The 18,649-nt window shown below is 47.8% G+C and overlaps 1 protein-coding gene across 11 annotated transcripts in view; it reads right to left on the bottom strand.

The window, feature by feature from the left end:
* The window catches only part of Hdac4 (histone deacetylase 4), a 256,470-nt gene that overhangs the window by 125,331 nt on the left and 112,490 nt on the right, over nt 1–18,649 (bottom strand). Inside the window, exon 1 of one of the 11 annotated variants that reach the window (XM_013508110.1) lies at nt 11,264–11,431. The exons of the other annotated variants lie outside the window; for them this stretch is intronic. The gene's annotated coding sequence lies outside the window, so the exon portion shown is untranslated. Of the gene's footprint in view, nt 1–11,263; nt 11,432–18,649 lie in introns of those variants that run through there. 11 annotated transcript variants of the gene reach the window in all.

The following is an 18,649-nucleotide window of genomic DNA, read 5'->3' as shown; positions in this document are numbered from 1 at the left end:
GAGGCTGTGCTTAGACTGCCCAAGGTGGCCTATGTTCTCCCAAATAAGAAGGAAGACGGGCAACATTTCCAGAAATCAAACTTCTGTTTTGAAATCAACTTCTGATAAATTGTATAAAATGCCCTGTGACCGTTTGTGTACTGGTAAGGCCTGAGCCAAATGGTCACTTGTCACTGACTTGAGGAGAAAGGAGCAGCTTCACAGGGCAGCCCCAGAACTTGTGGAGACAGAAGGTCAGTGCAGGGCAGAGACTGCATCATGCTGACTGTGTGAGAAGGTGGGTAACACCCAGCGTAACCAGCCTTGTAAGTCCTTGCAGAAGTCCAAACTCCGAGGACAGAAAGCAAGTCCTCTAGGAGATCCAAAGTGGTCTCTAGAGGTGACAAGACACACAGAAGGCACCATGGGCTGCAGCACGTGGCCACTTGTGTGCTGCGTGGAGAGTCCAATACTGGTGTTGCTCAGCTCCTCTCCCACCAACCAGAACCCCTTCCTGGGATCAAAACAGTTACACTTCAGACACTGGGCATACTGGGGGTCAGGACAACAACTGGCAGGCCCCAGCCATCATTCCAACCGTTCAGCTACTCCAGGCCTTCTCAAGAACAGGGTCATGGTGGAGATGGCCCGAACACTGCGTCATAAACAATGCCACGGCTCGCTGCAACCTCCCTGGGCCCAGAAAGAAACCTCAATGCAGCAACAGAAAGTGCTTTTTAAGACTTTTTTAAATGAAAGTAAAAAAGTGCTCATTGTAGAAAAGTGAAAAATCTCCAAAGGTATGGACATGTTTTAAAAAGTTATAATCTCACTATAAATATTTCCAGAGATCCAAAAGGAACTTCTGAAAAGCCCAACCTGGTTTCAGTTTTCCAGTGGCAGAAGTCTGAAGCAGGTACAAGAACATGCATCCTGCTTGGGACCCTGTCGCTGGTTCCATGTATACTGAGTTCTTCCTGCACTGGGGAACCATGCCTGTCACAGAAGGGCTGCCACCAGCTCCACAATGCCATCACACCTCTCTGTGAGTGACTGCTCCATAACCAAACATCTAGAACCTGGCAGGTCTGGAGCACTCCAGCTCAGGGCAACCAGCAGCAGCGGAACCAGCACATCAGCTTACACCCAGACAGGCTCTCAGGTGTGGGCTTGGGCTCACAGTGTCTGCCCCACACTCTCATACACACTGAAGGTGTATCACTCCAAAGCCACATGCATAAATGATGCATAACACTTTACTCTTGGTACACTCACGTGGGAAGATATATCAAACCTCAAGGCAATGGATTCAAAGTGACAGATATGTGGTCTCAGTGTACTCAAAAGCACTGCCCATGTACTTTAATCAGTCTATGACTCAGTGTGTGTACAAGTCTTGTCAGGTGTACAAGACTTCCAGAGACCAGGCTGGGGTATGTCACTTAGCCTTCAGAAAGATGTTATTCATGTCTACAAAACATGTTATTCCCACCTACACTGTTGGATAAGAGCTTGGAGGACCCTGTATCTGAGTCAGACCTGAAGTTTTGTTTGTCCCTTCAGGCAGAGCAGTTTGGATTCTGATACCCACTCTGACACCAGCGGGCTTTGCACACTTTGAGTCAGGACTGACATTATCTACCTGGAGTACATGCTGACCTTATAGTGCACAGTCAACTTCAGCTATTTAATATATTAAATAGAAAGTTCTAGAAAAACAACAACTTGTAAGTCTTAAATTGCATGGCATCCTGAGTCGTGTGATGAAAGTTTGAGCTGTCCTGCCCATCCTGAGATGTGAATCATCCCATCCACTAGTCACTTACAGACAGTAGTTGTCTTGGTCATCAGGTCAACTCTCCTTGTAATGCCCACACTTTTGTCCAGTGACCCTCCTTGCAATTTGGATACCCTAAAGAGAAGCCAGCACTACATTCTTCAAGTGTCCCTCAAGGGGACACTCAAGTACTATAAGGGTAGGGAATATAGTACAATAGGGTATTTTTGAGACGGAAGAAATCATATTCACTTAACATCAGTGAGTACAGTGTTCCAACTGCTCTACCCTATTAGTTATTGTTAATCTCTTAGTGTGCCTATTTATAAATTAAACTTTATCACAGATATGTATGTACAGAAAAAAACAGCATAAAAAGGGCTCAGGGATATCCATGGCTTCAGGGATTCATTGGGGGTCTTGGAACACATCTTCCCTACATAAAAGGACAGGAATATACTTACATTTACAGGTTTATCAGTAACGATATAAATGAACATCTAAATGAAGGGGTATATAGGGAGACATATTTGTCACCTTCCCATTGCTGGGACAAAATACCTGACATCTACAACTTAAAGGAGGAGAAGTTTATTTTGGATCAAGGTTTCAGAGGTTTCAGCACATGGTTGTCTGGCTCCAAGGAAGGAACATCATGGTAGAGGAAAGTTGCTCACCTTGTGGCAGCCAGCAAGCATAGTGAGAGGAGACAGCCAGGTTCCAGTAATAACCCCCAAGTCATGACCCTGTGGCAGCTCATGTTTGGCTGTACCTCCTAAGTTACCATTAGCTCCCAAAACTGTCACCAAATTATGGCTTTATCAATGGTTCAACATACTGATGATGTTAGGGCCCTTACAATCCAACCATCTTCTAAAAGGCACATTTGTGAGCTTTTGGAGGACATTTTAGATCTAAACCATAACAGGTGGCATCCCCAAAAGTCCCAAGTGCAGAAGCTCCATCCCCACAGAGTTGGAGTGTGTGAGTCCACCAATATGGAGCTCTCCCAGCGTCACTGTCATGAGCTGTCATAAGCCAATCCCCAGCCCTTCCCTGTCTACTATCCAGAGGTCAGTGGATGGGGCTAACATTTCCAACTTTCTGATCTGTGTTCTTTTGGTGAAGAGCCCTACCCTAAGCCTATCTAGGGGCCACCTCGTTAGCATAAGTGGATGTGAAGGAAGGGGGGCTCCCTGGGAATAACAATTCTGAGGGGCTCTGTGTCAGGACCTAAGACAGAGGCCAGATTTAAAAAAAAAAAAATTTTTTTTTTTTTGCTATGGTGAAAGTGCTTGTTCTCACCATGGGAGGCAGGACTAGCTGACACTGTAATAACCTGGAAATCCAATCCCTCAGCCTTGCCATTTCCCATCTCTGTGGACTGACCTAGAGATACCTGGATTCAAAACTGTTCTGACCTGGTATTAGTGCCTCCCAGGGAAAGGAGCGACTGTGCACAATGCTCTGAAAACAGGAGTGTCTCAAGACACACTGAGGCCCCAGGGAGGCTCCATCATATTCAGCTCACTACTAAGTGTAGCCCAGAGGCCGTTTAGCCCTGGTCATCTGGAAGTCAGCAGGCTGCCGTGTCTCTGGGACATGCACCGCTCTTCTGGCTCCTCTTCAAATTATTCACACACCTGAACACCAGAAGGAGACACCATATCCTTAAGCACAAGAAGAAGGTGAATGTGAAGGGTGCCCTGACCAAAGGTGTTGACACAATGGTGACAGGCAGGCTCACACCAACAGGATTCCCCCAGCTACACAGTATCCCATGAGGCTGGGTGGCATCTCTGATCAGCAGTGAACAGCAAACCAACCCTCACGAATATATGAGGGCCAGGACAGAGGCACAGAGCAAGGACCAGCTCCCAGATACTCAGATGAGTGGCACCATCTCCAGTGGCAACCCCCGACTGGTCTGTAAGCTGGCTTAGCACCTGAGACTTTTAGTCTCTGGTCCACAGTCCCAACCCCTGCCCTAGTGCATGACCCAGGACATGGTGAAGGAGCCTGGACACTACTATGTGGCTCAGGCCCAGGCCTTCATGGATCACAGAGAGGGTATGGCCCATCTCCAGCCTCTGGAGGTTTACAATCCCATTATGCAGCCAAGAGCTAACTCCTCCCAGTACCTGCCAAGCGAACACTCAGTCCTATAAGACAAGAAAGTGCCACACACAAAGGCAAGTGAGGCCACGTCTTCCACCTTCACTTCAGTGACCAGAGCTGGTGACAGGTCAGCTGAGAATCCACAACAGACATGAAGAACACTAAGACACTGTGAGCAGAGCAAGCACCACAGCAAGGCTGCTACATTTTAAGGTGTAGGGGTTACCGGGGTGGGGACAGACAGCTCTGTACTCCAGATTTAAACAAATCAAAGACCATTTAGTTGCAGGGCACAGAACACCGTCAGGATGGACAAACAGGGCACAGCCAGTAGGACAGCTAACAGGGTCCTGAAGACAGTGTGCAGTGCTGCTTCTTAATGCTGTGTGTTTTCAGGTATCACATTCCAGAGTAAGTAAAAATTAAACAAATACTCAGCTGTGTAATTTCCACAGCAACCTGCCTCTTTCCACATCTCTAAGACTGAACTGAGGCAGGGCAGGACGAAAACAATCAGGAGCGGAAAGGGAGCTGAAGTCCACTTCTGCATCAAGTACCTGCTGCACACAGGCTCCCGACCATCTCCAGTGAGCGCTAGTTTGGGAAGCCCACCGACAGGACCGGGGACCACCTGTCTGCAGGTGGATTTTCATTAGTGCAGGGCACACGGCTAGACGAGAGGCTGTGGAGCAGGGGCTCCTCTGTGCCCTCACAAAGCAGCCCGCCATGAAGTGCTCTGAGGACACCGGCCACACACAGCCACTGAGCGGCACTTTGCTGCTGAGCAGAAGCAGTGCCGGAGGAGCCCTGCCGTGTTTCTGTCTTGCTGGGAGGGTTTTCAGGGTCCTGCCAGGACATACAGCACCTCATGTAGGCTTCTGACAGAGGAGTCCCCTTCTATTCTTGGTTTGCCAAGACATATTTTTAAATTATGTATGTTTAATTTTATTAAGCTTTTCTGTTTCAATTCAGATTATTGAAAAACTTCCCTTTTATCTGAGACTATGGAAAAATTCCTTTATTCATTCCTGGCAATTTTGAATCCCTAGGGTAAATTGACTTGGTCAGGTCCAGAGTTTTTGGAAACTGGAGAAGACCAAAGTCAAAAGATGTGAAGGGTTAGGACTCGGCCTAAAAGTCTTTCCACTTTGGAGCTGAAAGAGTCAGAACCTCTGGCTCCTTGCTTCAGCCTTACTGCTGCGCGTCAGCCTTTTGTCACAAACATAAAACGAGATTTGGGTAAACTGATGCTGCAAAGTGCTGGGCACAGACGGGAACTGCCCTGGGTGTGACTGCGCTAACGGTGCTCCTCCACGCTCAGGGAGTGGTTTGCAGACACACAGCTAATGGAACCTTATGGCTGTCTGGAAGCAGTACTAATTCAAAGTCTTTAGGATAGCCAATCTTCCTATCCATTTTCATTTTTTTAAATAAACTTTATTTTGGAAGAGTTGTGGGTTCACCGAAGAATAAAAATAGGGCAGAGCTCTGGCCCACTCTGTGCCCACCTCCCCCACGAGCGCCTCACTCTCGGATGGTGTGTGGGGTCCTTCCCGAAAGCCCAGACTTGACCCCCATCTCCCTGGGAGTTCCTGACAGCCTTCTCTGTCCTAGGGCACCATCCAGGACATTTAGTCATCGTGTTTCCTCAGCTTCCTCTTGGCTGGGAGTCCCTCAGACTTCCAGTGACTCTGACGACACTGGCAGTTAGAGCCTACAGGGTTGCACAGGGTGGCTCAGGCTTGATGGAATGTCCCTCGAGCTGGGTGTGTCTGCTGTTCCTCCAAGTAGGTGGGCTATAATCTTGGAGGAAGACCGTGGAAGCAACGCTCCCCCTCACCACAGCACAGCAAGGACAGTGCTACGGCATGAACAATGTCTGTCCCCTCCAAGGGTCACACTCCATTATGCTCCCCATGGAACACCACTGAGAGCTGATGGGCCCTTTAAGAGGTGATGAGGTCACAAGAGGGAGCCATGCTGCTCTAGAGCGACTGGGTTCATTCTCAAAAGACAGGATGAGCTAAATGCAGGCCCAGGCTGTTAGCCAGCCAGCCTGGCCCCTGACACTGTCCTTCACATTGCCCACCTGCCCTCCCAACCTCTGCCATGTGATAAAGCTGCACGAGGCCCTCACCAGAAGATGAGCAGATACTACACCATGTTCTAGGACTTCCTAGCCCCCAAACAGGGAGTTAAATAAACCTCTTTCCACGTAGATTACCCAGTCTCAGGTATTCTGTTCCAGCAACAGAAAACTAAGTCCAAGCCAGGTAGATACTATCAAGGGGACATCAGCTTGCTGTTGTGGATACCAACCCTCACTGTGTGGCAAGGGAGGTTTCCTGCATGTAAGGTACCCTATTTACTCCCATTCCATGGTACACTCTTTGGAAAACATCACTCTGTGTGGGCCACACTTTAGAGCTGCATGCACTGTCCTTACCTCCCTCCTCCTGGGTACTGAGGAGTGGGCTCCTTGGACCCGGCTTGGAAGCTGAAGCTCAAGCAGGTCCACAAGAGTCGTGCCAGTTCCCAGGCGTGCACTTGGTCACTCTGCTGTGCCTCCCTGAAGGAGGCAAATCTACTGAAGAGCTATATGGAAATCACCTACACAGGTGGAGCCAGTTTTCTAGTGATGAGGATGACAGGCATTTCCTCGTTATCCTCCCAGTTAACTCCAAACTCCATTACCAACACAAATCTGATAGAGGACTTGTAGAAACACATGCAAAGAACAAGGTCCCCCTTACAAATACATCATCTACAGCTCATTCAGATCCAGCCTTGCTTCCTGGCATGTTGATGATGAGGGAGAGATCTGAAGTGACAGTCTCCAAGACCAGGGTGCCTCCTGCATGAGGGCTGCAGAGGGAGTGGGCAGCATCTCCCTGTCACTGTAAGGAGACCCAGGTGGTTCTGAGAGGAGCCAAGGCACTAGGGGTTGAGGGTGGCACTGGGGGGAGTGGGATGCAGGGTACAGAATGGCATCAATGCATGAGGGCTGATGTGGAACCAAAACCTAGCAATGAACGAGGCCAAGATTCCTGACATAGGAATATGTGTGCTGCTGCTGCTGCTCTGTGTGTGTGTGTGTGTGTGTGTGTGTGTGTGTGTGTGTGTTATTAAAATAGATGATGGAGGCATGCAAAAACTAGGTTAGCTTTTATACCAAGGACCTGAACTTCCTCTTGCCTGGTAAAAAATGACTTGCTTTGGCTGAACAAAGACAGAAGCAGAACAAATGGCCTGTGCTTGCCTGAATAGAGATGCAAAGACTCCCCTTCTGCCAGGGGCCCTGGCCACCCCAAAATCAGCCGTGTGGGCTTCCTCATCCCTGAGATCCAGCTGTGGCAGCACAGTGAGTGGGGTGCACACTCATGCTCAAAACCTCCCCTCATAGCATGCAGGTCAGTGTGGCTTCAGAGGGGTGGCCATCACACTGCCCCTCGAGCCAGAGCAAGGCCAGGTTCCCGTATCTGATCCATTGACCAGTGGTACAGTTCTTCTGGCAGCACGATGCCCTGGTTCAGTTAACTCACAAAAGGAGCTCAGCAGACTGCAGCACATGGCTCATGGAGAAAGGCTGGCCCAGCACTCAGACCCCTCAGCAGGACCTGTTCCCTGCTCAGCCTCCTCTACCAAGTGGCCACGTAGCTCCTCCACCCTGCAGCCCACGTGCAGGCAGTGTCCCAGGGACCTGCCAACACCGGGCAAATTCTCACACTCCACACACTGGGCCACCCACCCGCCAGCTCCTCCCTGTGAGTTTCACTAATAGCTTTGAGTGCCCTGATCCATTATGGCCTGCCTTTTCTAGCCACGCAGGTTAATGAAAAATACCCAAGTTCTATAATAACGCTTGCATCTGACAATAGGGATGAAACTTTAATAAGCAAGTGCAGTGAGTTCCTTGGGCATGCCCAATACTGTGTAGACAGTGTGTATTTATTAGAGAAAGTAAAAATGGAAGAAAGATTCTCTTTCTCTAAGCGACGTTTTTCCTTTAGGGTAATCAGGCAGACTTCAAATGTCTAGGCTAACCTATGACGATGTGCTCTTCGTGTCCTTCCGCTAAGAATCAAAAACAGCCACCAGTTTAAAGGAAACACAGGTATGAAGGAACGTGTTCCAAAGGAGGCTATGAATGGGTGAAAGGTGGTGAATGAGAAAATTCCCAGAACTAGGGACCCACTCTCTGGCGGGCAGGGGTTACCAATGTTTGGATCTCATTTTGAACCAATGATTGGAAAAAGAAATTTCTTATGACCACCAAAGTGGAATACAGTGTGGACGTACAGTATTTACCAATCATTATTCATCTCGCTGAGTGTGACAATGGGACTGTATCTGCCACAGATGCATGCTAAGCACAGGTGCTCCTTCACTTTCAGCAGGCTCACATCTTGACAAACCCATCACAGGCAGATAAGATCACAAGTGGAAAATGCAGGGAATCCCTGAACCTCCAGGACAGCCTCACAGAACACTGCGGTGCTGGCTACTACCCTGCATTCGTGGGGAAAATCAAAATTCAATACTGAAGTACGATCGTGAAGCTGAGCAATCCCCCCAGGGAACCACAGTAGAGGAGGGCTATCTGCACTTGTGCCATGGCATCTGGGTTTTCTCTGGAAAACAGAGGCAGGAAGGGGTGCACAGAGTGGGCACAGAGGACAACCTCAGAATCTGAAGGGAGCCAGAGGGGCCGCTCTAGAACGGGCTTTTTTTTTCATATATGTTTGGAAATTTTCAAAACTAAAATTTTTTCAAGAGCTGCCAGGAATACAGACAAGCCCTTGCTTTCAATTCAGTGCTGTCTTAACTCAGCTCCTGTTCCCACCAGTCTCCAGTTTATGACCAGCCTCTCAGTCAAGTGAGTGTACACTTCAGCTGGCATCACCTTGACAGCAGGCGGGCCCTGACTCTCTGGGCTGTGAAAGCACGATGCGAAGCGCTGTCCCAGTCAGCCCACAATGGCAGCAGGCAGCCGAGCTGTCCTCTTGGACATGCCAGGTCTCTCTGCTGCCACTTCCACCCAGACAGGGTCCCAGGGGCCCGGGAGGCACACCTCTTCCCTCACTTACTCTCTAGCACCCCGGCTTGGCCAGGCCGCTGGGGCAAAATGTGCAGACAGCCTCGACCAGACACTAAGCAGTAAGACCAAAGCTGAAGAGGGAAGGTGGGTAGGCCTGAACCACAAAGAACCAGGAGCAACAGAATGCTCAGGACTGTCTTTTGGGAAGATCAAAAATACAGAAACAACAGGATCCGGATCCACACACCAGGAAACTGTGGGTGAGGAGAAGCCAACAGCCAGGCTGGCCACAAACCCCAGGAGAAGCACACGGAGACAGTGGTGCAATAGCAGACAGGTGCTGCCTGAGGATGGAGGGGACCATCCTGTCCCCAGGAGTACCAAGCATACTGGGCGTATGGTAGAGCTGGCTCCTCTCTTCTGAAATAACACCTCTATGCTGCTAAGAAGTCTAACAAACACAACCTCTACCTGAATTTCACATGGAGGCCCCTGTGTGGGAGAAGGCAGTGCCCACACGCCTTCATGGCCCTGGCATCTGGGGTCAGGTGGCCTCAGCCCCATGAATAATCCTGCAACATAAATTCTCTACCTCAGCTTCTTCATACACTGCATGGAGTTGCAGGCTGACTCAAGGAGTATAGTACATGAATGAACACAGAGAGCACGGCTCGCACTGTGCTCAGCGAGGACCTGTCCCCCCACCACATGCACCTCCATCTGGGGGCCCACACAGCACGGCACTCACTCCACACAGGGGCTTAGGGTTACGGTGCAGCTTCTCCCTAAAGTGTGAGTGAGCAGCCAAAACCACGTTATGGACGAGCCACCCTTGGAACCACTTTACGCACACTGCTAAACATAATTTCACTAAAAGGTGTCTGTGGTTAAGCAACAGGAAGCCAGAAAACAGGTACACGTTAATTAGCAACTCCTGAGAAATGAGTCACTAATCCGTAACAATAAACCAAACCCAGCCCCTTGGAGGAAGCTGGGCAGGCACATTCTGTGCATTGGACAGCCTCAGACAAGATTGAGAAACCCCTGCGGGGAGCCGCCCAGCCCTCCCAGAACTGCCTGCTGTCCCTAAGAAAAGGGACAGGGGCCTTCTTATTTAACAGAGGTCTCACAGTGAGTGACCTGTGGTCAGTGTCGATGAGAAGGAAAGAGACAGTAAGGCAGGGCTCACTGCGCACTCACACGCTCAGGGCAACCCCTCTGCAGCACTGCCTGAGGGACAGGCCACCCTGGGGACCCACTTGGAGAGCTCTGCTCCACAGCATTTTAGCCATGGCCAACAGGCCCCTTGGGTTGAAAGACTTACTCCCCAGGAACTGTGTAGGACAGTAATTGCTTTATTTCACTATAAGCGTATTTCATTTTTCTAAACTATTGTTCTTGCCACATCTTGCTAGAGGTAAATAAAAACAATCGACTTACAATCTAAATGAGAAGCAGTTGAATAGCTCTGACTGGGTCAGGCCCTTGTCTAAGCCTTTCATGCACAATGCTTGATCCTCACTGGGAAAATAAATGGCAGAGGCCCTGTCACTGCCCCCATTTTAAAGAGGAAGAAACTAAGCCGGAAGACAATGAGAGTATCTCAGTCAAGGTCCACCCCAGCTTCGCTCAGCCCAATCTACTCCACACTCTCAGAGAAGCAAGGTCAGTGTCACATCGCCCACTCATTCGTTCATTCACTCACCAAGTGCTACTGAATTGAGTGGTGTCGTGAGTCAAGGGCTCAGCTTAGAAGTGCCAAGTCCCTTACTCAGCTCCCACTGCTGCAGGGGAGGGCCAGGCGAACCCTGTGGCGAGAAAGCCGTGTGGGCAGAATGTGACGGAGGGTTACTGCTTTAGATAAAGAGAGGCTAGGGCTGAGCAGGCACCTGAAGGACAAGGGAGAAGGAAACATGGAAAGGGACTTTGGAAGAGGCCTGAGGTGGAGGGGGCCACAGGGCAGAGGCTAGAAATGGAGGCCAGAGTATGGTGGGGCTGTGAGCCAGGAACCAAGGCGACAGGTCCCAGAGGCCACTGAGAGGAGCTTGTATCTGGCAGCTGCTTACTTGGCTGCAGTGCAGGACAGACAGCAGGGCCAGAGGGACAGAAGAGGCGTGGGTGCAGGACAAAGGGAAGGGAAGCTGCTTCAGAGCAGGTCTAGGGCCTGGTTTGCAACATGACCCACCAGGTTTTCTCTTGGCCTGGGCGAGGCATGCCAGGGGAGCAGGGTCTCGCAGATGCAGGGGCACGGAGGCCTGGCAGTGGCATTGTATGAGCTGGGGGAGAAGAAGGCAGGAACCTGAGAGCAGACTACATCAAAGCTGCTGGTTCTAAGACACCCACCCACTCACCACAAGGAGGACGAACAGTACTTCCAGATCTTTGATCACTGATTTTCCAAGGAAAGACAAAATCAAAAGGCTCAGGATTTGTGTCAGTGGTTCAAAATGTACATTCTCAGCATTCCACATGAGATCTGCTTCGGTTTGTCTTGTTCTTTTGCCAGTTTATCAGCTCCACACCACTGTCCGGCATTCCTCAACAGCACTCCTTTTTTAAAGAAATACCTTATTTTATTATTTTGCTTGCAGTACATAATGATCACATTCCTCGAGGGGAGGTGGTACAGACACATCTTCAGTCCTTTTACTCTCTACTGCTGCCCTGCATCCACCACAGATGCCTCCCTCCCTGGGCAGGCTCTGGTCTTCTGAAATACTCGTAGCAGCAAGCTGCTAAAGGAAGCAGGAACTCCACACTAAGTGACACAAACTCTTGTCCTAGGAACCCACTGCATCAAAACACACAAGGGGCAACAAGTGGCCTGTGTGCCTTGCTGGCACCTCCTTCTGGTTTCCGTGCCTTTCCTCACTGGGCTTTGTGTTCTCTGAGCCTCATCACCACATGGAAGGCCTTTGTCTCCCAATACGGCCCTTACATGGAGTCTGACCATGCCTTGCACTGCTGCTCGGAAAAGCTTGTCTACGTAGGCCATGTGTCCTCCAGCTAAGTGAAATGCCTTGCTTAAGTCTTATCTCCAGCCATCCTTAGAGGAGCCAGTGTACCTTCAGGCTTGAGTACCAGCTGACCAAAGCACGGTCTGACCCATGGGTCAGAGGCCTCAAAAGAACCAGGCACATGATGCCATCATTCTGTCCCCAGTATCCAGGCTGTCACCTGAAGATGTTACCCAAGACCCCAGGCCAACCTGCCAGAACCAGTGGAGGACAATAATGTGCTGCAGACCATGCAAATGTGACAAGAGACACTCGAGAGGTGGCCTGGGCCCCCACCATCCCAGTGGCTCACTGAGGCAGAAGCAACAGGCACTGAATCACAACCTGTTCCCCATGACAAGCTGTTGTCTGAGGTACCCAACAGTACCAGTGCGCCCACATTTCGCTTTCCTTCCCATGGAGAGCCATCAGGCCCTGTCTACCTGCCAGCGACCTGACGGGAAGGCGCCCTGGTGGTCTGACTCTGGGCTGCTGAGTTCCAGCAGGCCCTGAGCCACAGGTTGCCGCCAAGGGAGAGGACAGCAGGCTGGCTCCGAGTTCAGAAAAGCAACCCCAGACAGGGGACCCACAGCCAACACGGTTTCCTCTGCTCCACACAGACAGGAGCCTCCGCCCTTGGGTCTGTTCATACTCCCACACAGTGCAGCCCAGATTTCACCTGAGACTTCACCAACCTAGAGCGGGAGATGCAAAATGTGGACAGACTTCTGGGCAGCATCCCGCCCTGTATGCCATCAGCATCTCTTGGGCCTCAACCCAAATGCAGCCCCTCTGCCTTCTGGCAAGGGCAAACTTGGAGGAGAAAGAGGGAGTTCTGCCAGGTGCCCGTGTCTGTGCCATCAGCTCTGAAAGGTTTCAAGCAGCTTTATTTTCTGTAACTGTTTTCACTAACTGTAAATATACAGCATTTGCTTTAATTATATCTATTTCCTCATTTTTCAAAAAATGCAATTATTTTTAAGAGGGGAATGCATACGTCAAATCACCCAAATTTCCCAGCACAGGGCATGCAATCCTGCCTCCAGCTCTGTGCTTGTCCAGCTGCCTCCTTGCATTCTAGTATCTGCTCTCTCCCTGCACAAGGCTGCTAATCATCCAAAGGTACAAATGTGCATTCAAGATAAACACATCATTAGCATTTCAACCAAGAATCCCACAGCACAGCTCACCAGCCAACAAAACTTGTTTTTCTGAGTCCTCTGTAACACTGTACAATCCGTAGACACCAATACCACATTTCGTTACGTACAATATAGATACCCTCTAAAACGTAAGTTCCCCCAGCCAGGACCCATGAAAGCATACATATCATTATTCTCTTTATACAACATAAACTTCAGTTCCTAAAAATACACTGATTTCACTGCATTGTGTCCTATTTTAGTCTTTTAAAGGCAGAGCTACCACCAGGAGAAGCAATTTGCTGTTGGGTGTGAACGAGGCTAATACCACTGACAGGGATATAGATATCACCTTCAAGGACAGCACTGAGGTCCTGGCTGTGGGGTGTGAACCCTGACTGTCTGAAGTCAAAGGCAGGAGCCACTCCTGTACACTGTTGATGTCACTTCAACGATGGGGTCCAGTCATCACGTTCCACATCTATCACATGAGGACTGAGAAGGGTACTGCCTGTGATGCCGCCTAGGCTACTGTGGAGCACAGAGGGTGCTCAAGACCCACAGCACCATGGACAGAAAGTTCGAGCTGGGGGCCCAAGTGTTCCCACTTTTCCTTCACTCAGCAGGTACACCAAGAGCCTCTCCCAGGTTGGCCAGAAATTTAAAGAAGAAAATCAACAAGCATAAGGACAAAGGCAGAACAGTAAAGAAGCTTCTGCCTCCAACGGCTCAAACATCCCACATCCACGGTGGACAAGTGTGTTTGTACAGGTCACCTCCTCCCTATGCTTTTACGCCAAAGGACAGACACCACCACCACTCCACACTGGGAAGCAGCAGGCTTCTTCCAAATAGGCATGTGTCAAAGCACAGTATTTTGATGGTGTTGGGGATGGAACCCAGGATCCTGGCACACATTGGGAAAAAGCTCTACCACTTAGGTCCACCCAGAGCCTGAAAATGTTTTCTTAAACGTGACTTGAATGTGTCCCTGAGAGTTCAGGTGTGGGAAGCATAGTTCCCAGATTCACATGCTGAATTGGATGGGGCCTTTGGGAGATCATTAGGGTTAAATAAGGTTACGAGGGTGGGGCCTCACGCTGGCATTTGTGGCATTTTACGTAAAAAGAGCCCTGAGCTGGCACATCTGCTCCATCTCACTTTGAGACAACTGCCATGCTGTGACACAGCAAGATGGCCCTTACCGGGCGCCCGCACCTTGATGGTGGCCTTCCTAGCCCCCAGAACTATGAGTTGACTAAACTTCTACACTTTATAAGTTATCCAACTTGCTTCATTCAATGGCAGCAAGAGAAACAAAGACAATGTCTAAATTTTGAAAGCTTCACAGTTCTAAGAATAGAAATACCCAAACTTTTAGACTATAATCTTTATTTTCAGTTTCATATTGGAGTTACTTTTAATTTAAAAATGAAAGTAAATATAAAATCAGTGTTGTCACTGTCCCTCCACACACACACACATCTCTGCTATCTAGACCCCTGACGGTGAACCTTTTAGAGCTTTCAATGATACAGACAGCCCACGGTGGTGCATGCGCAGCAGGTTCACCACCACAGGCCTGGACGGCTCTCTACCAGCAGATCCCTGGGGATGGCTTCACATGCCCTGGTTTCCTGATGAAGAGCCCACTGGCCCAGGCGCCTGTACCCACTCTTTATGCTCCCCAGCGAGCTCCTGTGCAGCAGGAGGGTGCCAGGCAGAGTGGAGGCATGATGTTATTTCGTACTCCACTTTACAGATGACACTGAGTTCAGGATAAACCTGCAACTTCTCTGTATAAAACAGTGCAGTTTTCAGAACAGATTCACTTCCCATTATTCGACATGCACTTCAAATGGTAAACTGTGTGCCTCTAAGTTAGTTCCCCTGCAGTCAGAGGAATCAGAGAGGAGAGGAAATCCACAGAAACAACATCAAAACAAAACAGAAAAGCTGTCTTTTTTAATGGAAAACTAATTCCTTTGGTTTTATATCTATACCAACAGATTATGTTCAACAATTTAGGCATGAAGGGCACAGGTGATTAAGATGAGCAGCCTGAGCTGGGAATGCTGGCACACACTGTAATCCCAGCACTCTGAGAGGTCGAGGCAGAAGGGTAACAAGTTCTAACCTAGCCTGGGCAACACAGTAAGGCCCTGTCTCAAAATAAAATCAAATTTTTTTTTTTTTTTTTTAAGAAAAAAGGCTGAGTATCTCCCTGCAAAGTCCCTGGGTTCAATCCCCAGTACTACAAAAAAAAAAAAAAAAAGTGTAGCCTGTATAATACTAGCACTTAACACACACAGAAGGGTAATCCTTTCACCAAGCCATCAGAAAAGAGGAACTGGGAATCAGCAAGGCTGGGATCTGTCCTCCTTGTGCAGAATCTCAATACAGAAGTATAGCACTAGCAGGAAATCCCATATTCACACTCTGGAAAGCACAGATCCAACTCATGTTTAAAACTGTTGAAACACATTCACAGTTAATCAGATCTTCAGGTTTCTGAATACTATAGGGTTTAACTGATAAGATCCTCTGTCTCTCACTTTAAGAACAGAGAAAAGATAATTATAGAATAAAGCCTGCTCTGATATTACATAGGTAAAACACAAGAGAAAAAAAAAGACCCCCATCTCCAGGGAGGGAAAACTAAAGAAAGTGTTCTGAGCAGGTGCAGTAAGACCCAACTGGTTCTGGGCCTGACTCATTAGCACTGGGCATGGGGACCTGAGGCACCTTCATCGCCAGATGGGCAGGAGGTAGAACAGAGACCCCAGGGAAGGACAGAACCCTTGAGGGCCCTGCACTCTAGGCAAGGGGCCCAGAGAATACACCCATCCCACCAGGGAGACCCACTGAGGTTGCTGGGAAGAGCGACTGGTAAAAAAATGGGATCCCAGGCTTTTGTGGATGTGGCCTCCAGGTCCATCCTTTGTGGAGTTCTGGAATCCTAGGTCTAGCAGTTAAGGTAAAACTAGTCCAGGACCAGGGAAATCCTACAGTGCCAGGAGAACAAAGAACAATGACTCTTCAGGGATACATCCACAATATAGGGCACATGAGACCTGAGGTGTGAGTGTGGGGTCCTGCTGAAGACAAGTTCACCATGAAAATTTTAAATGACTTATGATAGAGCTGTGTGGGTGGTATGTGACTGTAACTCCCAGCAACACAGGAAACTGAGCCACGAGAGTTGTAAGTTTGAGGCCAGCCTGGGCAACAGAGTGGTAACCAATCTCAAAATAAAAAATAAAAAAGGGCTGTGGACGTAGCTCAGGAGTAGAACACTTGCCTAACAGTAGGAGATTCTGGGTTCAGCCCTCAGAATCATTAAAATAAACAAACAAACAACAAACAATAAAAACACCACCAACAATAAAAACAACTTACAAATGATAGGTGGAAAAAAACCCACCATCATGAATCAATAAACACATAATCTAAAATATATAAGTATTTTTAACAGACATGGAAAAGGTGATAAAACACACATGTTTTAAAAACTAAGAAATTAAATGAAGAAAAAAAAGTACAGTGGAGGAAGGGAACTTGGAAAACACAGAAACAGTAAGTTTCATAGAGAATAAAAGAAAGTTCTTAGAATTTAAAAAAGCAGATTAGATATAGCTGAAGAGAGAAGTGAACTGGGTGACAGACCCAGGTAACTAACTAGAATGTAGCACTGAAAAGGTATACATGTACATGGAACTAAATTTAAAGAAAACAATAAGAGAGAGAAAGACCAGGATAAATAAACAAGATGGCTCAAAACAGACCCTAGTATGAGTTCCCTAAGTAAAAATTAGAGAAAAATCACAACATGTAATATTCTAATAGATAATGGGCTTGGTGCCAGAGTCATTAGATTAAAAGGGCATACCAAGTCCCAAGAGGGACAAACAAGTACAAACCCCCATCTAGACCCATGGCAATCAACACAGAAACACCAGCATGGGAAAAAGCCTGGAGGACACCATGGTGGGAAAGTCAGGTTCCCGAGAAGCAAGGAGAATGGACTGACAGCTCATTTCTATCAGCAACAAAAACAGCCAGAAGACAATAAAACAGCTTCAAACTGTCAAACGAAAGACACACTCTTTTTATACCCAGCTAAACCAGCATACAAGAAAAAGAGAGAGAGAGAAAAAAGACATTTTCAGCCAAACAATAGAACTTGAATGTTTACTATCTAGAACCTGTTGGAGAAATATCAAAAAATTACTTTAGAAATTTAAAACATCACATCCAAAGTGAAGGATTAAAATGACAGGCCAATGCTTAAGTAAAACAATAGTAAACATGTGAATAAATATGGATAACTTCTGAAAATTAAATTAATACAAAATTTTATACAGCTACCAAGACCACTTTCATTATGTGGAATACACTTTACTCAGACTTCTGCTGGGATGGGGGGGTTTGTAAAACACATTGTTGACTTCCTCTTAAGAACAATGTAAGCTACCAAAAATAAAACATTTCCTTCTTTATTTTAACTGCTAGAAAATTCAGGGTCAAATTAGTGGTTCATTTGCAAATAATGATGCGGGATCTGTGACACGGATTTTGAGCTCTGCTTCTCTCTAAGAGAACATCGTCTTCCCTTTGTTCTGGTTTCTTTATTCTGACATGGCCTCTCTTAATGAAATAAGAATAAAGTGCAGCTGCCTTTGTAACTACACTGACACCAACCACCCATCTTGGCTTCTTCTTATTACAAACAGGAGGAGGCTACTGGGATATGGCCTAGTTTGAGTAACTGCAAAACTGCAGAAGCAGTTTAGTATGCTTAAAAACAGAACAACAGCTCATCAATCCCACTTGGAAACAAAAAACTACCCAGAGCATGACTGACAGCAGTCACTGGAAGCACATGGGCTATTCTTAATGTGCACCACTTGACACTCAATTTGCATGTCAGAGAGCCCCTCTTTGAAATAAGCCACACTTGTGCAAAAGCAACTCCTTCTGAGAAATGATCAGCAAAACACTGCTAATCCTTTGCTACAAAATTAGTTAAAAGTAGCCAGCTCTTGGAAAAGGATAAACCACTCTATGCAAATACTTTCCCAAAGACTCTCTATTAATGCAAATATTGTGTTTGCCTTTTATTTTAATGCAAACAGCATCTGTTTTGCACAGTCCCTGCCATCACTTTGTAGTTTGTGCTAAGAGGCTCAACTGAGTTCCAGCTGTGATTTAGTGTTTGGAGCAGATTTCCAGAGAGGCAGAGCGCACAAAGCAGTCCTCCAGAGAGAAAAGAAACAAGCAGGTTCCATGGGCTTCCGGAACGCTGCTTCTCTTTCAAAGCAGGAGAGAAACAAATTCAAGAATGAATTCCAGAATTTACTTCTGCAGAAGTTTGGATTTGTGTGTGAAATTTCTTTTCTCTTTTTTAAAAAGTTTGTTTAGGAAAAAAATTCGGGTTGTTTCTTCTAAATTCCTTTGCAGGGGAAGAGTTTATTCAGAAGGACACATAGGTTGAAAAGTAAAAAATCGGTGTCAGCAGGCTAAGCACCTGGCCTGGCCAAGGATGTCCTAGCTCCTCTTCAGGACGCTGGGACCCCGGCCAGCCACACTCTCCTCTTCT

Source organism: Chinchilla lanigera, unplaced genomic scaffold (genome assembly GCF_000276665.1).
Source record: "Chinchilla lanigera isolate Chin_1 unplaced genomic scaffold, ChiLan1.0 scaffold00141, whole genome shotgun sequence".
Lineage (NCBI taxonomy): Eukaryota > Metazoa > Chordata > Mammalia > Rodentia > Chinchillidae > Chinchilla > Chinchilla lanigera.
This window is presented reverse-complemented; position numbering and strand designations above follow the sequence as displayed.